This window comes from Pyrus communis, chromosome 12 (assembly GCF_041283825.1).
Source record: "Pyrus communis isolate YQ-2024b chromosome 12, ASM4128382v1, whole genome shotgun sequence".
In the NCBI taxonomy this organism is placed as follows: Eukaryota; Viridiplantae; Streptophyta; class Magnoliopsida; order Rosales; family Rosaceae; genus Pyrus; species Pyrus communis.
This window is the reverse complement of record NC_142576.1, coordinates 9,607,047-9,624,451: the sequence shown is the minus strand read 5'-3', so window position 1 is coordinate 9,624,451 and position 17,405 is coordinate 9,607,047. Positions and strand designations below refer to the sequence as shown.

At 37.9% G+C, this 17,405-nt stretch overlaps 1 protein-coding gene and 2 pseudogenes across 3 annotated transcripts in view; 1 reads left to right on the top strand and 2 right to left on the bottom strand.

The window, feature by feature from the left end:
- LOC137744859 (putative disease resistance protein RGA3) overlaps positions 1-17,405 on the bottom strand; it is a 57,699-nt gene that overhangs the window by 36,673 nt on the left and 3,621 nt on the right. The gene's annotated exons all lie outside the window — the stretch shown is intronic.
- On the bottom strand, positions 10,207-12,454 carry LOC148692310 (uncharacterized; annotated as a pseudogene). The gene is made up of 2 exons (XR_015954087.1): positions 11,440-12,454; positions 10,207-10,364 (listed from the first exon to the last, which is right to left on the bottom strand). The product of XR_015954087.1 is annotated as an uncharacterized LOC148692310 (transcript).
- On the top strand, positions 14,281-16,784 carry LOC148692309 (pentatricopeptide repeat-containing protein At5g02830, chloroplastic-like; annotated as a pseudogene). Its single transcript, XR_015954085.1, has 8 exons — positions 14,281-14,559; positions 14,656-14,840; positions 15,023-15,088; positions 15,226-15,307; positions 15,632-15,729; positions 15,796-16,006; positions 16,155-16,215; positions 16,375-16,784. The product of XR_015954085.1 is annotated as a pentatricopeptide repeat-containing protein At5g02830, chloroplastic-like (transcript).

Below are 17,405 nucleotides of genomic sequence, written 5' to 3'. Positions count from 1 at the left end.
GAATGGGCATCGTTTGAAGCCATATTATGAGCATGTCGAAGAGTAGGTTGTGGAGGATATACACCTCCATGCCGTGGGTTCTAATAGAGCTTAAAATGAGGTATCATACAGCTAGAAGATGTTAAAGTAAGCTCTTCTTGGGAGGCAATCCATGCATTCAAATAAAGAAGACTTAGGCAATCCAACAATCCACAACCAGATTTGCGTTCCTAACCCTTTCTCTTTATTGATTTTATTTTGCCATGTTAGTTGTGTTTGTTTGTTATGTTGTTTGCTTGTTTAAGTGTGAGTCTTTCTTTGAAACATTGAAGACAATGTTTGCTTTAAGTGTGGGGGAGTAAACAAGCTGTTTTTGCATGATTTTTGTGGGATTTATTCACCTATCACTTCTAATGTTGTTACTCACTATTTTTAAGTGTTTTTAGTGTGTTTTGAAGTGTTTTTATGTCTCTTAATTAGAAAATACGAAAATTTGAAAGAAAAAATATTTGAAAAACAGTTTTGAAAAACCCAAAAGAGTGTTTTAGAGTTGTTTTTGTGTGTTTATTTGTGTCTTAGGGTACCTTCCAACACAATGATGAGGATTTGGTTTTTAATTGCATGACTATTAAAGAAAGTTACAAACATGGATGGAGGTTTGATCTGCTCTTTGGTTTATGTTTAGTTATAGTTGTTTACGAATTCACATGTGATCACAAGAAAAAAAATCAGTTTTTGTAACATGTTTAAAGGAAGGAACTCAAACTAACACTACAACCCTGAGAGACTTGAGCCTAAACTTTGTTTGGAGAGTTATAAATCAGTGGATTATTGTTTTCTAAGGTCGTTGCATGATCTCATTGTTTCTTTACTTGGTTGCTACTTATAATGCATTTCATCATTATAGTTCCAAATACTAGAACTCATGCCCATTTCATTCAAAGCATGATATTGATTGCATAACATACAATAAGATGAAGTTGTTTAGTTAAACCAAAGCCAAAAAGCCTTATCCCTTTGCGTATGTATTGTAGGTTTAACCCTTTTGAGCCTTATTTAGCCTATTTTCTTTGTTAACCACATTATCCTCACGTAGCCTAGATTAGGACTATCCATACCCTTGTTTTTAAAGAATAGTGAAGTATGACTTAAAAGGAATTCCTTTTGATCAACATATTGTAGAAAAAACAAGTATGGGGGAGTGTAAAAGGGCACGGCAAAGAAAGAAAAGAAAGAAAAAAAAAAGTTGCGAAAAGAAAGAAAAAAAGTTGAGAAATAAGTGAGAATGAACTCACAAGTATTGGTTGTTGAAGAAAGGGTCCAAAAGTTTGAATTTGACCCTAAGTTTTGTGTGAATCTTCCCCTTGTGTTTAAAAGTTGATTTCTGCATCAAAAGTGAATTCTAAGTGTCAATTTCATTACTTTGCTTCCTATTGCTTTAAGAACCTTTGTTTATCCTTTACCTTTCTTTGTTAGCCAATACCTTAGCCTCATTACAACCCTTAGACTTCTATCTTGATGTTATGTGTTTAATATGTGGAGTTTGAATTTGGAATGAGCATATGGAATCCCTGGTTCTCGTTGTAAGTAGTAGCATTCCATTCATGAGATTATATACATGTCATTTTAATAATTCCAGAAAATGCTTTCTTTGTTATAACATATGTGAGTGCTAGTTTACATGTTTACATCAATCTTCTCACATATACATAGTGTAGGGAGTGTAGTAAAAAAATCTGTGTGAAAATAAAGAGTATATCTAGTGAGGAATTGAGGGAATTCTCTAAGGCATGTTACTACATTCCAAATGTTGTTTTAATTGATTAAATGTGAGCTAGTAAGTGGTAACTGTGGTTAAGTGTTTGCTTAAGAGTAAAGATGGCTAAAATCTATGTGAGTAGTGATTTTTAATATGTCATGTTCATTGGAAATCCCTGAGACAATTGTTGGAAGGTCTAGATTGTGTTTTGTTTGTTTTGTTTTGCTCGAGGACTAGCAAAAGCTATGTGTGGGGGAATTTGATAGAAGCGTATTTATGTGACTTAGTTAGCTTGTTTTCTTACATTTATGTTGTTAGTTCTTAGTTATTTTAAGCTATTTTCGTGTGTTTGTAGGTCTAATTGGCTAAAGTGGCAAGAAAGTGCAATTCGAAGCAATTTGGAGCAGTTTTGGGCTTGGAATGGTTAGCACATGCTTGGAGCAAGTTGGATGGACGAAATTGAAGACTAAAGGAGGCTAGGAATCTGCTAAAGAGATGGATGAAATTAATTCAAGACTTGGAAGAAAAGGAATCAACCACAAAGAAGGAAACATGAGTCAAACTTCCTTATTTTGACTTAGTCAATCCTAAATCTTTCTTACTTATGTTCCAGCTATCAAAGGAGTTCCTAATCAATTTAGGACACTTAAATATAAGTTCTAGAAGCCTTAATCCCAGCCAAAGAGGGATGCTGCACCTCCTTGCCCTTTATCATTTCTTTGCCGTGCAAGGGAAACACCTTTCCTATTTCCTAGTCCTTGCTGCAAGTTTCCTATCCCTTTTCCCTTGGGATTCTGACTTTAATTCTCCTTTTCCTTGACGATTTGGGGTCTAATTCTTTCCTAAAATATTTAATTAAAGTCAAGATCCTTTCCCTAAAATATATACACTTTGCTGCACCCATACACACATCCATTCATTCATATACACAATTGAGGCATCATTCATCCCTCTCTAACACACAGTCGCATCCTTCCATTCAACCATCACACATACACAATCCTGCACCCTATCATCCATTATACTTCCCTGCCATTCATCAATCCTTCATCATAACACACCACAACCCAATTTCACACCCTTAGACCCTTGTGCCGCAGCCTAGCAAGGAAGAAAGAGAAGAGGAGTAGCCTTGGACATTTTTGTTATTCAAGTTGGATTGTTGGAATGTTTTTAGGTTTAGTCTATCTTTTGTTTTCAATGTTTAATTTAAATTCTCTTTGTTTTGTTGTGAACATGAGAGGCTAAACTTGTTTTAGCTAGAGGAGACTTTGAAACCATGATTATATTTGTGATATGAGTTGATTAATTCCAGTTGTGATTTCATAAATTGTGAATGCAATTTACTTAACCCTTTGATTAAGAACTTATTCTTGTATGTTGATTAAGGAGGCCTACTTAGTTTGCATGCTTGAATTTGATGCTAGAATATAAGGGAGTTTCACATAATCGTTACAAACTTATTCACAAGTAGTAAAGGTTGCTTGTCACAATCATGTTAAGTTAAATTCCTAGCATGAGTATCATGATGTCATAGTTACGAATGTCTTGTCAATGCTTATGATTTTCACGAAGTTTAATGATCTTTGCTCGTGTCTCTATTATGCAGTTCATGTAGGGAACTTGGGAAGAATAATTTGGTTGCCGATGCGTTGTGCGTCTAATTCAATGACTTAAGGAAAATTTGAGGGTTAATTAATGATGTCATGGTTAATCTAGGGTGTTGAGGTTCATGGTTTATTGAAAAAGCAACTGGAAATCAATTTGTATGCAAGTGTGTCATGTGTGGAAAAGGACCTTCTGGCTAGCTTATCACCCATCCATTCACTCAATTTCGTGCCAAACTTTGTTTAAGTCTTGAAGTTACTTGTTTTTACTTTAAATTCGTCAAAAACCCAATCCCATTTACTTTGTTGTGTCAAATTAGCTAAAATCTATCCAATTTGTGTTTTTAAGTGTTTTGAGTCAAGTTAAAGTTAGAATTCGTCCAAATTAAGTCTTAGTGTCTAATTTGAGTCTATTTGATTGTTTTGTGTTGTTTTGAGTCTTTTTAGTTTGTTTTGAGTTCTTTGAGTCTAGTTAAGTGTTTTTAAGCCTAGTTTTATGTTTTTGAGTCCATTTTGAGTAGATTAGCAATCAATCCTAATCCCCGGCCTAGAACAATCCCTACTTACATCTTTACTACAATTGTCAATAAAAGGGTTTAATTTGAGTGATATCTTTTATCACATCAATATGTCATGTTTACGTGGAAGTTGCTAGGTCCAGGTAAGTCTTCTTTTTTGCTCCCAATGTGACCCATGAATTCATCTAACCAGACCTGTGCTTCTTTAGGCAGCATTAGCTCAGGCAGCGCTTCCTCTTAAGTTATGCCAAAGTTTGGCATTTGTCCTGGAACTTCACAAAGAGTATCGACCAACAACAGTGAGGGCATTCTCCTTTTGGGCGAGATAGTTCCAAAACAAATTGGCTCTAGGCTCCATCTTGGTGTCAGCATCATTACTATGCCTTCCTGAGCTCTCCTTAAGATTCTATACTTCCCAAGATGAAGGTTTTGTGGTACATGATCTCTTTCCTCCTCTATTTTGTTATTAGCCTTTTCTACCTCCTTTTTGGTTCTCCAATGAAGTTGGTTTCTTCCCCCATGAGGCATTTTCTCAAACTTGACATTCTCAGAGGTTTCTGAGGCAGCGGGGACTTTTAGTGAGTTCATGTGGGCTTTGTGCTGCCTTTGAACCATCCTGATCATAGAGGCTCTCATTTCTTTGACAAGCTTCCCATCCTTTCCAACTATGTACCATTTCTGCCCGAGTAGGGTAGGATTTTTCTTTATGACTGGATTTAACATCTTCTCCTTTATTCTGACATCTCCACCGATATAGCTTGGCTAGGGTGGCCTCACATCTACCCATTTTGGTATTTTGGCTTCTCTGTCTTCCCATTCTTCAGAAGCTTCATAATTTTTGAATACCTCTGACAAGCCATTTGGTTGAGAATCTCTCCCCAACTGTTGGAAAACATTTCTGGATGTTTCTTTCTCAACTACCGCATGATGCTTCTATGGGCTTCTTGTTCTTCTCTTTTCTTTTGACCAACTTCCGATCAACAATAGCTCTAGATGCTAGGACTTCCAACTCACATTCACACTAACACTTACTACATAACACCAACCATTTAACTAAGGCTGCTTTAGGCTTCTCGGGCAACTTTATAGTTTCTTTTGTTGGTCTATCAACTTGCCTCTTTTCTGCTTTCATTTCCCAGGTGGTTTTCCCTTTCCCTTTTTCAACCCAAGTCAAGTTGATCATGTTGATTGGGGCCTCTGGGAAAGTATTTGTGTCAATCATCAAATTAGCTTGAGGTTTCTCCAACAACAAATTTCTCTTGACTATGAGGTCTTGTATCCAATCCCTGAACTAGACATAGTTGGTTATGGAGTGATTGAAGGTGTAGTGCAGCTTACAATACTTCATTCATCTTAGCTCTTCTGGTTTAGGCATCTTTTTAGTGTTGTCTGGCATAATCACTTTTGCCCGCATCAGCTCTTCATAGATCTTCGAGGCCTTGGTTAAATCAAAAGATTAACTTTGGTTTTTTTTTGGGAGGGGGGCTTCATGGGGACAAATCCACCATCATTCATCACCACTTTCTGATCCTTGACTGGTTGGACTAAACCTTTTCACTATTAAAGGTTTAAATGGGGTAGCTATCTCTGCTGCACACATGTCTATTCCCTCACTTCCATGGCCATTATTCTCTTCTGGTTCTGCTTCTTCAAACTCCACTTGGTGAATGGCAGATTTACTTTTGTAGAAAGGAGACACCTTAGATAAGTGCTTCACTTGTTATTCAAGCAACAGTTTCTCATACTTTGTGGCAACAATCACCAACTCTTGCAACTCATTGAATTGCACATCATAAAACTTTTTCCTCAAAGGCAACCTCAAAGCCTTCTGAGCAATGGATACAAGTTGGGCATGATTGATAGGGAATTGGCACCTCATTCTTGTCCTTTTAAACCTCATCACGAAGTCCTCTGTAAACTCATGTTCATATTTCTTTACCTCCACTAGGTTATTGATAGAGATCTCGGACTCCATCCTATATAACTACTCATAGAGAGCCATCTCCATTTGCCCCCAATTAGCAATAGAATTAGGGGGTAATAGAGAATATCATTGAGATGCTAGACCAACCAACGAGTTCCCAAACAATCTTAACTTATAATTAGGATTGTCTTCGAATGCTACGCAATGGTTTGAGAACTTAAAGATGTGATCTCTAGATGACACACTGCCATATTCTCCACTAAAAGTGGGGAACGCAGACATCTTGAAGTTGAGTGGAAAAGGATTATGCTCATCAATATACTCGGGGTATGGCTTCTAGTAAGTGTTCCTGAACAACGGGCGAGCCTAAGGTTGAGCATTCTGGGCCATCATCCTCCTTAACTCAGCTAACTCATCTCTAAGTTGTTGGTTGGTTGTATTATCATGTGGGGTATGAGGAAGTTCGCACTTTGGGCTACGATTGTTGCCTGAGTAAGTCTTCTTTCTTGGTTCGAGCTTCCTCCATTTGGACCTTCCTTCTTTATTAACCAATGGCGGTGGCCTATAAGGGGGACTTGTCTGCCTTAGTAGGCTCGCCTTTTCCACTGGATTCTCCGATTAACTGGGGCATCTCATACTTCCTTTTCTCCAATACTGGCTGGCTAGTTCCAGATCCTTCCTTGTTTTTTCCTTTATCCTTCTTTTCCTCAAGCAAAGGAAATAGAGGGATAACTGATTCATTTTAGGGACTTTCTTACCTGGCACAACCATTTTTTGGAGTAGAGTACTCCATATCTAATCGTTTTTTGCAAACTCCCCGTTAAAGACCAAAGTCTGCTTACTTCTCATCTGGTATCCAGAGTGATCTTCTCCATACTTCTTAGCACTTGTACCATGGTGGCTTGCAAGTCATCATTGGTTACCTTCCCTATTGACTTCTCGAATGGAGTCGGGCTTTCTAGAATAACTGTTCCTTGTAGGGAAGGAAAATCCTCTAGATGATTAGTCATGCTTGATCTTGGTAGACATTGGGATGGCCCGTATTCTGTGTTCCACCTGAAGGTTTTCTCTTTCCTTTTTTTCCTTGTCATACAAGACTAATAAGATCCCACCGGGCGTGCCAAAACTATGTTCGGGCGAAGATTTCTCTAGAGACGAATCCTCGGACCTCAGCACAGCTCCCCAAGGGATTGGTATTTTGGATGTGTAGTCGGGCTCTTACTTGTTGATGTGCTACAAGAAGAGGACAAAGTTAGTTCTGAAAGGTGCCTTTGTGGGGTCTAAGGTGTAGGCCTTGAGGCTCGCAATCAAAACTAACTAAGTGCTAGGCGTGCCACTGCTATCTCAGTATAGCAGATGTAGAACAAGTTGTGTTTAGTCGATTACTTGCACCCCAAGTTACTCGGACTTCTTGTTATCAAAGGATTGTAGTAGATGAGTTAAGTACACATTAAGTTCTTTTTCTTGCCTTGTAAATAAGGACTTTTAGTTCATAGTCTTGTGTGCTCGAATGAAGGGAGTCCATATCCCCTTAAGTCATTTACTTGGTTCTTAATTGATTTTAATGATAACATATCCATTAAACTAACTAGATCCAAATGTAAATGGAACTTTTATAATAGGAAAACCGATGGGAATAACTTGAATACATGTTGGAGAATACATTAAGCAATAAATCTATTAATTCAGAAAGCAAACAAAGAGCCTCGGGCAAGATTTCACCTTGTTTGGCAAGGTTGAACTTCTTGCAATTGCTTATCTTTGAGATTACAAGGGTTTATACGCTAAAAAGGGATGGATGGTAAACAAGTTTACACAAGGGGATCGATACTACGCCACTGAAGGAGGTAGCAGAGCTTTAAACTAGACAAAAGATAGCTTTCGTAGGGAATAATCCTGAAAATGACTAAGATATGGGCTAATTACAGGTTTTAGATACAAATCTGGCTTAAGATCAAAGTTTGTATATTTGTTTGTTTGATTGGTTGAGTATCTTTGTCTCTGGAGCATCTTCCTGCTTTTATAGGCAGATTAACCCGACTGCGGTAGCTTTGTTCTTACCGGAAAGCACTTGGAAGATAGTGAGTCATCAACTTTTCACTTGTAATGCTACTAAAAAGTGTTCTTTGTCTAATAGCATATTAGTCTCCATCACTTATCACTTCAATGGTAAGCACATGACTTATATTTGGCTGAGAATGCTTCAATTTATTTATGGCCTTGATGCTGTGCTTCAGGCATGTTCCCTTTAATTACGCACTCTTGGGCTTTCCTTCATTTAAGTCCAATGTTCAAATATTAACCCAAACACTTACTTCACAATTTGGTACAAGCTACATAAATCAAAATGATAAGAAATGTTCTTCAGTGCTTTTTTCTTTGGCAGACCTTAATTATTACATCTCACAAAAGGCAAACAATTTTTTATAGTTACCCTGCTAGTCCACAAATGGCAGTTTGAATGCATAGGCTAATAAAAAATCTGAGGACATGGCATCATCACCCACCTTATAAATCCAACTATTAGGATTACATTTCGATCCCCTGAAATCTGAGCTTATTTGGACCGATTGCACAACAGTTCCTCCAGTTGAGTGAAATCCATCCTAGAAAGCCACCTCTGAATTATGCTAAAAGAATAAAAGATACCCCTGCACAAACGACATCATGAGTGAAGCTATAAACTATGAAACCCGTAAACAGGGAGAAGTTAGAAGAGATGAGGTAAAGGAGGTGAAAAGATTACCCTGATGCCATGCAACTTTAAGCAATTGGGAAGTGCTCGTACGCTTATAATTAAAATGAACATAATTTTCCATAAACAGAACTTCAACTCCAACAGCAGCTGTCTCGGGACAAAAACCAAACAACTTTGACCAATATCGGAGGGGAAAAAGGATCATGTTTTGTTCATTTTGTATATGCTTGAAATTTTAAAATAGAAGTCGTACCTTTAAAAGAGTAGCTGACTTAAATAAGATTTACATCAACCATGCACACGACTTTGAAGTATTTGGGGACAAGTCTTATGTCTGTCTAGTAAGGTTGATAGTCAACTAAAATGAGCAAAGAGAGCATATCTTAATTATCAGCTTATCATATGATTTAAAAATTTGACAATGCAGTAAGTCGTAGAGGGGAAGGAAATTCTATGAAAAACAGAGTTGAGCACATCAGATATAATGGAATTGAGTAAAAGAGACACGATACCAGATAATTAGTAATTAACTAAACTGAAATGCGAGAGAAAAAAGTAGAATGCAAGAGGAAAGAAAAACCTACCAGTGATCTTTGTTCAAAAACACTAAGAATTTTTTTTTTTTTTTTGTTCAAAAAAATAATTTTAGTTTTCAATTGAACTTCTATAAATTCTAACAACACAAACAAATTTAACAAATCAACAAGTGGAAATGTGGCGTATTGTTTTTTCTTAACTATTTAGAGGGTCAGGGTTCAAATTTTCATGTTATTGTGTGGAATTTTTATATTATTTTGCGGAAGCTTATGCATTTAATAAAAATAAACTGAAAAGATGATGAAGATGAGTTTTGAACCCATTTCCTGGGCCGCTGTAAAAAAGAAATAATACCACTTGCGCTAAGGCTCAAGTTTGTAATATTCTACATATAATACCACTTGCGCTAAGACTCAAGTTTGTAATATTCTACACATACTACTATATATACGTAAATGTATGCAAATTTGAAAAATCGAAGGCCCTTCCGATTTGGGGGCCCTGTGCGGTGGCACCTATTGCACCCTGTCAGGGCCGGCACTAAGTCACGAGTAAGTTCCTGACTCGTATTGAGAAAGAAGAAATCTTTCATTCTCTACGACACATCAAGTCATTTGTGATTTGAAAAACTATATGTGCTTCCCTCTATTCTATTTTCCTAATCAAAATGGATTCTCTTCAACTGGAACTAGTTATTCCTAGATGATGATCAATAGGAACAAGGTTATTAATTCCCATTCAGACAAATACCCAGGAGACTTACATTGTGAATGTACAAGATATTACTTTTCCCCGCACCCCGCAACTATAATTTCACCTTGCTGCCGGCCAAAGAAACAATGTCACAATTGTGGACATCTCAATATTGTTCATACATGATACTCGTAGTTATAACCAAAACAACATGTTACAAGTTAGCAACAGTCACGAGTAAGTTTCTGACTCGTATTGAGAAAGAAGAAATCTTTCATTCTCTTCGACACATCAAGTCATTTGTGATTTGAAAACCTATATGTACTTCCCTCCATTCTATTTTCCTAATCAAAATGGATTCTCTTCAACTGGAACTAGTTATTCCTAGATGATGATCAATCGGAACAAGGTTATTAATTCGCATTCAGACAGATGCACAGGAGACTTACCTTGCTGCCTACCAAAGAAACAATGTCACAATTGTGGACATCTCAATATTGTACATACATGATACTCGTAGTTATAAGATGGTTAAATGAAAATATATACCAGCCGCCTCTGACCAGAGTGTCCTGTAATCCTGTTCGAAAGAAAGCTTCCAGTCTTGTCCATAACCCTCCATGTAAAATTGCATTATCTGTAGACCTGCCTGGGATGTGGTGGAAGCAACTTATATGAGAAGTCCTACTTTCTGTATGCACTGTCACATTAATAAAAAAGAACATACAATGTTTCTTACATACTTTTGGAGTAAATGTGGTTGAGACCCAGAGACACAAATCTTAATGCCTCATACGGTGACTGCCTCGGATTTGCTACTGAGCCTTAACCAACCAGGCTTACTTCACAATCTGGTACTAGCTACATAAATCAAAATGATAAGAAATGTTCTTCAATACTTTTCCTTTGGCAAACCTTAATTATTACATCTCACAGAAGGCAAACAATTTTTTACAGTTACCCTGCTAGTACACAGATGGCAGATTGAATGCATAGGCTAATAAAAAATCTGAGGACATAGCATCATCACCCACCTTATAAATTCAACGATTAAGATTACATTCCTCCAGTTCCTCCAGTTGAGTGAAATCCATCCCAGAAAGCCACCTCCAAATTATGCTAAAAGAATAAAAGATGCCCCTGCAGAAACGACATCATGAGTGAAGCTATAAACTATGAAACCCCTAAATAGGGAGAAGTTAGAGGAGATGAGGTACAGGAGGTGAAAAGATTACCTTGATGCCATGCAACTTCAAGCAATTGGGAACTTCAACTTCAACTCCAACATCACCTGTCTCAGGAAACTACACAACTTTGACCAATATCCGAGGCGAAAAAGGATCATGTTTTGTTCATTTTGGAGATGCTTGAAAGTTTAAAATAGAAGTCGTACCTTTAAAAGAGTAGCTGACTTGAATAAGATTTACATCAACCATGCACACAACTTTGAAGTATTTGGGGATAAGTCTTGTGTCTGGCTAGTAAGGTTGATAGTCAACTAAAATGAGCAAAGAGAGCATATCTTAGTTATCAGCGTATCATATGATTTAAAAATTTGACAATGCAGTAAGTCGTAGAGGGGAAGGAAATTCTATGAAAAACAGAGTTGAGCACATTAGATATAATGGAATTGAGTAAAAGAGACACGATATCAGATAATTAGTAATTAACTAAACTGAAATGCGAGAGAAAAAAGTAGAATGCAAGAGGAAAGAAAAACCTACCAGTGATCTTTGCAATATGTGAAATCTTGGGCCATTCTGGGCCGCTCTCCTTGTTGCATCTCTCTTTTAGAAGGGGATAACCAGAAACGTGTATCTCATTTAATTTGGTGAGACGTTGCATAGCTTCAACAATAGGTAGATACATCAGATTCTTGCAATTCTACAGGAACTTAAAAGATGCAAGGTTACCCAACCACTCAGGAAGAGCCTCCAAGCCGTCAAACGAATATATAACCAAATGTGTTATAGAAGTGAAGTGTTGAGCTTGTTCAGGTAGAGACTTTAGTTTGGGCCAACCCCACAAGCTTAATATTTCCAGTTGTGACATAACCTGAAAATAAGGGAATGAATTGAGCTCCTTGCAAAACCCACCAATTTTCAATACATTCAAGTGGGCAAGGTTGCATTGCGAAGATGCTGCTAACCCACTAGGTAAACTTTTTGGTCCATCACACTCATATATAACCAACTCACTGAGGTGCGTGAGGCTTTCTAAACTTGGAGTAGTTTCTAGGTTTGGGCAACTACGTATTGTGAGATTCTCAAGAGAGGCAAGCGGTTGTAGCCCATCTGGAAAATGCTTCAAACTGTTACAACAACTCATATGCAGCTCACGGAGGGATGTGCAGCCTTGCAAAGAACTTGGAATCGACTCTAGACTCTTGCAATACTTTGTTGACAACTTCCGGAGAGATGGGAAGCCATGAATTTGAATCAAGGTGAGTTTATAGCAAGACAATATCATCAGCTTCTGAAGAGAGGTACAATATTCCAACCCCCTCGGTAGGCTTGATAATTCAGGACAATTTCTAATATGCAATGCACAAAGAGATGGGAGGTCTTGTGTGATTGGAATTGTCATTGTTTTGGAGTAATTTTGTATTTCCAATGTTTGAAGAGAAGTGCAGTAATCTAGCCCATTAGGTAGACTGGAAAACTGAGGACAGTCAACAATAGACAATTCGCAAAGAGAAGTGAGACCGTGTATAACTGGAATGAACTCTAGACTATTGCAACGCTCTATAACTATCATCTTAAGAGATAGAAGAGTGCGAAGCCCATCAGGCAAACATCTAAGATTATCACATGTAAAAATACGCAATGAATCAAGAGAGGCGCAAGACCCAAATACATCCGTAGCAATACAAGTTAACTCTGGACAATCCTCTATCTCCAAACATGCAAGATTCTTGTTTTTCAACACCCCTTTATCTCCAAGTTGGCTGACACCCGAAGGTGACGAAGCCATATTAGGATGCATGAGAAAAAGAAATAAATAAGACTTTTAAATTTAAGTAAAATTAATGTGCAAGTGAGGAACGTGTTTAGAGCATACAACTAATTAGAACACTAAAAGGAATAGTATAAAATTGAATGAGCAAAGGAATGGGTACTACACTGAGAGGACTCAAAGATGCCGATGCGGAAGTGCCTTGACGCCAGGATCGTACACCTCGATTCTAAGTCCTGAGAGGGCGCAAAACAAACATGAGTGGACCAAGTTAATACATATATAATACTGAAACAGTTAACAACATACTAACCCCCAAAGTTTTATGGAAATTCAATAGCATAATATGTAATAAGTTTTTTCCGAAAACCCTAGCATGCTATAAAACCTTCATAAAACATATCTCGTATATAGAGTGCTAAATAATGGTACCAGTAATGATATATCCCGGCCCAATGCCAGCTTCATGTCTCTCAGCCCAAAGCCAAAGATTATTTCTCCCAACCCGTAGCCAACAACCATAATCCTCGCCCGTGGCGATATAGTGACCACTAGATAAGCACAAAACCATTGAACATAAACTTTCCAAACATAGGTGTGTGTCTCAAAAACATCTTCATAGTATAAAGTCATTCATCATCTATACTATAAAGAAGTGTGCAAAAGCATGTTCATAAGCTGTACAAAGTCATCCATCATCTACATTACAAAGAACATGAATTCGATAAAATATGATAATTCAAAATATTCTCAGTAAGCATAACAACTCATAAAACGTAACCATTAAATCATGTTTTTCATGTATGCAGTTCTACTATTAAAACATGCATTTTAGAAAGGGTCCACTCACAGATACTTCGCTGCCAAAAAGCCACGCAAATTAACGAAAACAGAAATGCCACAAATAAATGCACCTAAGCACATAAAAGGTCCAATTAATAAAACTATATTTAAACGGTTGAATTTGAGAAAACGGACATCAAAAATGGATCTGGGACGTCGAAATTAGGCTAGGTTGGGTCTTGATCGAAACCCAAAAAGTCAACCGTCAATGTTGACCGGAAGTCAATGGTCAATCGGGTTGCTGGGTCAACGGGCTGGGTCAAAGGCACGGTTCATTTGGGTCAAATGGGTTGGCCCAATATAGATTTGAGCTTGGGTTAGATTTAGGTTTAGGTGAGTTGGGCTTGGGTTCAAATATGGGTTTTGGGTTTAAGTTCCATCGGGCCTTGGGCTTGAAGAACCGGCCCAATGTAAGCGTTTTTGTGTTTAAATAAGAAAAGGGTTAAACGGGTTGGGCTCTTAATTCAACCGGCCTAAGGCCCTAGCTTTCTAGGCCCAAAGGCTTGTGAGTTTGGGCGAACTGGGGTTTGGGTTGTGAGTTTTGAGCTCGGCCCACTTCCTTCGCAGGTCACCAGAGTGTTGAAGTTGGATGTCTTCACATACAGCACTATTGTAAAGGTAAATATTAATTTGCTTATGAGATATTATTTTCTTACTGTTAATAGTAATATGCACAAGTACACGAACACTATTTTTCTTAGTATCAATGGATTTTCCATAGAGAGGCGTTTACGATCTCCATAACTAATGACCAATCGTTTAGGTCTTTTCAGATGCAAAATTGTGGCACATGGCTCTAAAAGTCAAAGAAGACATGCTATCTGCAGGTGTAACGCCTAATACAGTTACATGGTCGTCATTGATCAGCGCCTGTGCAAATGCAGGTCTTGTGGAGAAGGCAATTCAATTGTTTGAAGAGATGCTTCTGGCTGGCTCTGAACCTAATTCGCAGTGTTTTAACATCCTTCTACATGCTTGCGTCGAGGCTTGCCAGTACGATAGGGCTTTTCGGCTTTTCCAGTCTTTGAAGAGCAAAAACTACAAAGGTATAGCAGTTTGCGTGGAGCATATAGTTATCTACATTGCATCATCATGAGTATGGTTTTCCACCTCTAATTTGATTTCACCTGAACTTTCTAAAGGGCTTTCTTTCAAACCCACAACTACGACGTACAATACTATGATGAAGGCCTGTGGTACTGACTACTACCATGCACAAGCACTAATGGATGAGATGAGAACAATAGGTCTTTATCCTAATCAAATAAGCTGGTCGATTTTGGCTGATATCTGCGGAAGCTCAGGAAATGTCAAGGGTGCTTTGCAGGTAATAGATAAATTAATTTGATTAACTTAATTATTTTATAGTTCTTTCTGCGTCATTGTCAAAAATTTCCTTTTAATTAGAAGCAAAACTCAAGGCAAAATATTTCATTGTCAGTGTACAAAGTCACGATGAAACAAAATAAGTCAGGGACACGAATATAACAAATTTTTGGTTCAGTGCAGATTTTGACAAATATGCGTGCAGGTGGGATGAAACCTGATGTTGTTGCATATACAACAGCTATTAAGGTTTGAAGCTTTCCCTGTCTCGCGATTTATCTTGTTTACAACCACTATTCTTCCTACATGTGCTTAATTAATTAGATGCAAAATTGCATTTTTTTTTCCACCCTAAATGTTGATGCATCATGTGCTTTGGTTCATAGGTCTGTGTGGAAAGTGGAAATTTGGAGCTAGCATTGTCGCTGTTTGCAGAAATGAAAAAAATATCAGATACGCCCGAATTTTGTGAGTACCAAGAACATTTCCAATCATATATTCCTAACACGTTCTGAGAAAAGTTTTCGTGCGAATAAGCATGATTTACAAATAATTCCATTGGTGTACTTTTGGATTTCCCCTTAGCATGTTATGTTCGACTCGTCCTGCCATTAGGATGGAACTGCTCCGACATGTATGAAACATAGTTGCCAAAGTCATTTTTTTGCTTTATTTTATACAATACAAGAAATTCCATACATGTCTTGACATGATTCTGCGTATAATTCTAATGACAATGCAAACAAAATGATCACAAGTCCACCGTGTAAATCCTTGGCACTTTTTTTCCAGGTGACATATAATACAATTCTGAGGGCTCGTAGTAGATACGGTTCTGTGAGCGAAGTGCAACAATGCCTGGCTATATACCGGGACATGCGGAATGCGGGGTATACCAGCACATGTTTGGGTTGTCATGAACAAGTACATTTTGCTAATTATGATTTATTTTGCAGTTACAAATCTAATGATCGTTTCCTAGAGCAACTGATTGAGGAGTGGTGTGAAGGAGTTATACAAGACAGCAATGCCAAACAAGGAGAGTTCAGTTCCCACGACAAAACTGACATAGGGAGACCTGGAAGTCTGCTGCTTGAAAAAGTTGCAGAACACTTGCAAAAGCGTACTGCCGAAACCTTAGCAGTTGACCTTCAAGGACTGACAAAGGTATTCTCATGTACCAGCCAATTTATATTCTTCGCAATCTCGGTGAACATGTTATTATGTGATTTCGTTTGTGCATTTTTTTAAATAGGATTCATTTCTTTGTTCTCATGCTAATACGTTCTTAAATTGCTGCAATAATTGTTGACAGGTTGAAGCTCGGATTGTTCTTCTTGCAGTTCTACGAATGATCAAAGAGAACTACAGCTCAGGTATGAAAGGATTGGGCATTCATTTATTCTTTCTGATTTTGGATAGGGTAAAAATCAGTCTTGAATTACATTAGCGAATGAGAAATGGAAGAAGAAACGTAGGATCCAGAGTTTCGAACTTTCAGCATGCTGATGCTAAGACTTGTTTATGATTTGCAGGGCATTCAGTAAAAGAAGATATGCTGATTGTTGTAGGAGTCCACGATGTTGATGGAGGCTCAACTACACAGAATTTAGAGGTGAAAGATGCAATAACGAAACTTCTGCGGGATGAATTGGGGCTCAAGGTTCTTGCAACAGGACCTAAAACGGGACTTGATACGACAATAGAACCGGAGAACATTACTGATTCAGATCAAGATTCAGAAGAGATGACAAGTAGGAATGAATTAACGACTGACTTGATATATTCCACTAGACGACCCGTTGCACTAGAAAGGCTAAAGGTAACCAGGGGATCGTTGCTACAGTGGCTGCGGAAAAGAAGTGCCCCTAGAAGGTGACTGCTTCATATGTATGAATTCAAACTTGTACATGTTACTAAACGACCAATAATTATTCTTTTTACTCGTGTACACTAGTACCGCCGAATAAGCCTGTACTGCACTGGTGTCGCATGTAAATTACACACAACGGGCAAATGTAATCTGCAGAAGCAATGAAAATAAGCTTATTATCCATCATTCTGTTATATTCTTTTAGTTTTTTCGTGTCCTTAAACTACAGAAATCTTGTCCATCATTTCTAAGATATAATTACTCAACTTCATAGATACAACAACACGGCCACGAGAAAAACGAGCATATCACCCTGGGGGAAACAAATTCACAAAATCACTGTTACTTCATTCCATTCCGTCTCCTTTCAACTGAAACAATTCAAAAGATATTACATCTTTACAAACTAATGCCTAAATCACTCGGCTGTATCCCCAACCATTTTATATCTGGTGTGGTCAAATTCACACTGTCATATGACATGTTCTTCGACCACAGCCGTAAACTGATAAAATTTCCAGCCTGTGCAGATCCTTTTCCACGAGCCAGCACCGGTTAGCTTCAATTCCAGCTTCAACTTCCTTAAAAAGAGGGGTGGCTACATCCTGCTGCCCCTCTGCAGTCAGGATAATACATGGAAATCTATTGTAAAACCGATCCTCAGACAATCGAATAAAAGCAGCATCCTTCTCG